A 6,000-nucleotide genomic window follows, 5' to 3' on the forward strand; every position below is an offset into this window, starting at 1 on the left:
CTTTCACTGTCCCAGGTTGCTCCAAACCCCATCCAACCTGGGCTGGAGCATTTCCAGGAATGAGGCAGCCACAGCTTCTTTGGGCAGCCTGTGCCCAAATTTACATTCAATTAATTCATTTTAGTACCAGGAATAGGTCTTGGGAGGGGCTAAAACCAACCCCTGGCCACATCCTATTGGAAGATGTTACTTTGCACACTAAATTGTGGAATGAAATAAATGTTGGGATGAAACTGTGAATTTAAATTATTTAGAAAGGCTGTTTGGTGTAATAATGTGAGGGTAGTTCTGCATTGCTCCGTGTGCTTCAAGTGTTGGCCACTCTGTTTTTAGCTCAGTTTCATGTAAATATTTGGGTTGGAAGGAAGCTCTGGTCTAACCTCTGTCTCAAAACAAGGATAGCTGTGAACTTTGCCTGCATGAGTTCTGAGTGTCTCCAAAGTCAGAGATTGCTCAACCTCTCTGGATGTTCCATCCCTAAAAACAGCCCCTGTGAGTGCTGCCATTATTCCCTGCATCCTGTCAGACTTTCCCTTGCTGTACTTGTGGCTTGTCCTGCTGCCAGGTACCTCTGCCCACTCAGTACCACCCGCCTGGATGGCTGGAGGCTGCTGTGAGCTCCTTCCTACCCTCTCTCCCAGCTCCAAAATACAATTTCCACTGCCTTTCTTCATTCTCTGGCCCCCCAACTGTGCCAGTGGCCCCTGCTGAACTCCCTCCGGTTTCAGCATCTCTCTTGTCTTTCAGTGACAAAATTGGGCATAATTGCCTGCCTCAGCCTTTGTTTTGGGGTAAAAGACCAACAGACAATACTTAAATTGTCTGATTCAGTACTTTTCAGGGACAATAACACAGATCTTGAGTTGTGACAGGCATCAGAGGCAGGGAACTTTATCACACCCAGAGGGCTGTTCATGCCATGAACAGTAAATTCAAAGGAACAATAACAATATCTTTGTTGTACCTCCCTTTTACATCAGCCAGTCAGGAGGAACAGCACACAGTGGAGGCTTCACTTTGCTATCCAACCTGAAAATAAAAGTTGAGAATTCTGGAATGTAACGTCAGCTTTCATTAAGGAAATGCCAATCTCTTGCTGATGAGCTGGAACAGTGAGATATAAGATATTAATCTTCAGTTCCAGTGTTGATTCTTACAGGGCGATGTCACTCACTTTTCAATTCATGCTCTGTGAACATCAAGTGCTCTGAAGAATTAGCTGAGCCACCCTGAAGCTAGATTTTAAAGGATACCAGATGGTATGTTCAATGCATGTGGTAAGCTTTTATATGCTTTTCCCCTGTGGCCAATCACTGACTGATCATTTATTTCAAAACTCTCATAAAATAAATCACTTTGAAAACGACGCTGTCTCTAGTTAATAAGTGCTCTTCCTCAAAGCAGAGGCTTGTTGCCATGAAGATAAAATCATAAAACTGGTTCAAAGTGCATGGGGATGGCAAATTCACCCTATTGAGGAGAGGAGATAAACTGGATTGAACTGGAAAGGAAGCATAGCTGTCTGCTTGTTGTGAAATTATGAGCAGGTGAACTGTCATTAAAGACACTCTGGCAGTCACTTTGGTACTAACACATGAGCTTTCTGTGACAACGAGTGAATTTTTTGGGTACATTTTCTTCCCACAGTGGGGAGGATGTAAAGCCTTGATCATGTGTCAAGTTACTGTGTGAGTTTGTTTTCAGGTTTTGGAGTTAGTGATTATGTCTGGCAGCAGAAAACAGAGCTCTCTTCACCTTTCTTTCTTCTTTTTTTTTTTAGTGAATAAGAAGTAGGAAATTCCTCACGTTGTCCTCAGCCCCAAATTGAGAACCACAGTTTCCTGGAGTGACCCAAACCTCTGTCACTGCTCTCTGCCATGGAATCACAGAATCATTTATGTTGAAAAAGACCTCCAAGATCATTGAGTCCAACCTGTGACTGTCACCACCCTGTCAACCAGACCACTGAATGCCACCTCCAGTCATTCTTTGAACACCTTGAGGGACAGTCACTTCTTCATTTCCCTGGGCAGCCCTTTCCAATGTTTACCCACCCTTTCCATGAAGCAATTCCTTCTGATGTCCAAAATTCCTTCTGATTCCTCCTTCTGACCCCTTCTTGCCCTTCCCCTTTGCTCCACATGCCCCATCCCAGAGCGTGGCTCCCAGCATGGTGTTGTAATCCTTGCAGCCTCTCAATGAGTTGTGTGACATTTGCTGTCTGGCTGACAGCCATGGCTCCAGCAGGCAGATGATAATATAGAATTATGGCCCTTCGTTCTCTGAAGGATCATGTTTTCAAGTGCTCAGTGCTATGGAGGAAAAGCTTCAAAATTTCTTTATCCAAAACCTTGAAAAGCAGGTCAAAGGACCCCTTATTTTATTTCACTCTGATGTTGCAATTGTAAACAAAGTTCTTTTCTTTTTTTTTTTTTTTTTCTGAGAGGGAGAAGGAGGAGGTGAGGAATAACTGGCTGTGGAGGCTTTGCCCTGGCAATGAGGGCAGAGTTGATTTTCCCTGTGGCCCAGATGCTGTGACAGATAGAAACTCACAGCCACATTCACACATCCCTGGGGGAGAGATTTGAGAACAGCCACAGTGGGAAAAGCCAGAGGTCCAGCTGGCCTCATGACTGTGGGCAACAGCAGCTCCTCAGGAAAAGGAGAAAGACAAGGAATGTGGAGTGATCCTCCCCTTGCCAAACTCCAGTAATTGTCACTCTGGGGTTACATCTGCAGCAGCAAGATGAACATGCAGACTCACCCAAGGCCGGGCTGTGGGACAGTGTCATTTGTGCCATGGGATGGCTGCTGGTGATCTCTGCTCTCCTGTGAACAGCTCCCAGCAGGAAGGATGTGCCTGGATTGCTGAAATCTCAATCACTCCATTTTTCCTCACTTCCTGTCACACCATTTGTGGCTGCATCTCTGTGCCTCGTTTTTTATTTTTCTGTGTTGGGATCCAGATGCTCACTGGGAGATGCTTCTGTGCTCAGGCACTTTGCAAACCTCTGAGGATCTTTGAGGTCTCTGATTTTGCACTGACACGAGCCTCAGGGACTTGGTTTAGTGGTGAATATGGCACTGGAGGGGCAATAATTTGACTTGATGATCTTAGAGGTGTTTTCCAACCTAAATGATTCTAGGATTTTGTCCATGACATGAAATGATACCAAGTTGTTCTCGTCTCTAGTTCAGATGTGTATTGATGGTGTGGCCATCCTGGCAAGGTCAATGATCCACTGATGGCTGCCAGAGAACACATTTACAGGCAATTGCCTTGTAGTAATGCAGGGAATGAGGCACAGAAGGATCGTTTGAGCTCTTGAAAGATCTCTAAGTCATTGATGTGACAAAGGTGCGTGTGATGAATTATCGACAGGAGTATTGAGTTAAAAACACTGTGCAAAGTGTTACATCCAGAGTTGATCCGGGGGTGTGTCACAGCGTGGGCTGAGCTGCATTCTCTGCCTTCCTGATGTTTTTTTCTGGAAATTTCAGTAGTTTTAGAAATCTTTCAGGGTAGGAAAATTTTTCCCCAAACTTTCTTTGCTAAGCTGAGGTGTACATTTACCAAATGCCAGCTAAGAAACTTTATTCCATTTCAGAACTGAGTTTTGTATCTTACCTCTACCCTCCCTGCTCCAGGCAGGGATTTGATGGCTGCAATTCCTTTGCCAGTTTTGAATTACCTCATTAAAAAAAACCCCCGAATTTCACCCACTGCAACTTCATACAGAAAAATCTTGTCCCATCAGCTAATAGCCATTTAATGCTCCAAGAAATTCTGTGGGAATAACACCCATGCTATTCCTCCTCCTTCTTCTCAGCTTTCAGGCCCTGATTAAGCAAATAGCTTAAGTGCCAGGCTGAAGTGGTGCCTTTTAGTTGCTAATGCCATGCAAAACTGCCCTGAGAATAAAGCAGTTTTCAGGATCGCTGTTAAGAATCCGTTTCCTTCTTTGGGTCTTTTTTTTTTCCATCAGCCTGCTGGGAGAGTACAGCCAGAAAACAGATTAGCCCAGGACGGACTTCTCAACTAATAAACAAACCACAAATACACTTCTTAGTCATATTTTAGGTCGAATGGATTTGTCAAGTCAATAGTCGCCCAGCTATGAAGGAGTTCTATAAATAAGTGAGACTTATATATTTTTAATATCTTCCTGAGATGCTTTAAAGTGCAAATAGAGCTGGAATCAACTGAAGTCAAGATCATTTCCAGAGTCATTAAAAAAAGAAAAAAGGAAAACAATAATTTGAACTTTTTAACCTTGGGCTTGTTTCCAGCCACATCTCTCACAGTGATAATAAATTCAGAAAATTCCATGAAAATCTCAATTCTTTGGACTCTTGAGGCATTTAGCATAATGTTCTCAGTTCCTCTTGCTCTTATGAAAACAGGAAGAAATTATGCAGGGTAGTAGCTGTTTAAATACTAGAAATTCTCCCTGGGGAGAAGTACAGCCATTTCGGTGATAAATTACAAGTGAGATAACGGAAGGCTGGGAGTGAGCCTGATCCAAACTACATTTCCAAGTTTCCTCACTAATTTCAGGGCTTTTTGGATGAGGTTTGAGACAAGAAAGTCTCAACCCCGCTGAGTTTGAGTGGCAGGTTTGTCTTTGTGCAGGCTTACACTGGGGAGCTGTCGTTGAAGCAGGGCAAAATAATGTCAACTCAGCAATGGATTTTTTTATTTTTAAATGGAAATCCTCCATCTAGAATTCATCCCGAGCCTTCCCAGCAGGCAGGCTGCTCTTCCTTAGCAGAGCCTTACAGCTGCAGGCTGTGAGTGAGCATCATCCTTTACCTCAGCTCTCCCTGCCCGGGGGCCAGGAGAAGAAACAGATTCCAAATCCCCGCTGTAAACTCTTTCCCCCCACCAGGGGCGAAGGCATCCTAATTAATTTGTCGGAATACTCCTCTCTACAGCCTTTTAGAAAGCAAAGGGAGTGACTGTTGTGATGGAGTGCACGGCAAAACATCCCGGGCTGAGCTCTAACAGCATCGCAGGGATCTGAGGACATAATTGCCTTGTTATTTTCGTGCTCCCCAGGGCTGTGCTGGAGGCACTTTAGCAGAACGGGCACTTAAAAATTGCCTCCAGCAAACTCCGCTCCGCGCTGCTTGCTTTCCCAGATCCCTCGTTGCCTTTGCTCCGCTTGGCAGGAGCTCCTTTTCCTCCTCCTCCTCCGGGAAATTCCCGTGCTTTGATTCCCCATCCCACGACTGCAGCCCCGGCCTTGGTGAGCAGAGCCGCTCCTGGAGCCATTTATTGTTATTCCCACTCGGTTTCTCTTCGGGACCTGGAGCATCTCCTCGGTTTGGTTCCAAGGTCTGAAGCCCCGAGTGCCTATTGCAGCACCAATGAGGTGAATGGCACTTGCTGGGTGATATTCCAGCCCGTGTTTGTCATGGGTTGTAATACAGGATGTGCCCAGCAATGTGTATTCTGTCCCCATCTGCTGAACTGGGTGGGCAGTGCCCCTGATCTCCTGGCACACATTCTCTGCTCATGGGCCATCTTTAAACCAGCTGGGCAATCATCTTTATCTTCCCACAGCCCATCCTCCCTCCAGGAGATATCTCCTGTTCATGGCCACTGAGTCCCAGTGCATGGCTGATAAAATTCCATCATCCCACTGGGAGATGCTCCAGCCAGGGCAGGAGCCAAGCCTTTCCCACCCAGAGAAAAACTGAGATTTGGACACCAAGGCACCTTCTTTCCACTGGATTCCAGAGGAAAACCAGACCCTTGCACATCATCCCTGGAGCTTCAGAGGAAACTGCCCCTTCTCCAGGAGCACTGCTCCAGCTGAGCCACATCTGCCCCTGCAGGAGGATGCAGCACCATGGAATGGGACTGTGCCACCACCCTGACTGACTGACTGTGCCAGCTTGGATTCTGACTCTGGCAGGGCTGGGATTGTTCTGTGTAATATTGCATTGCTATTTTAATTTTCCTAGTAAAGAACTGTTATTCCTAATTCCCATCTC

This window comes from Erithacus rubecula (assembly GCF_903797595.1).
Source record: "Erithacus rubecula genome assembly, chromosome: 6".
In the NCBI taxonomy this organism is placed as follows: domain Eukaryota; kingdom Metazoa; phylum Chordata; class Aves; order Passeriformes; family Muscicapidae; genus Erithacus; species Erithacus rubecula.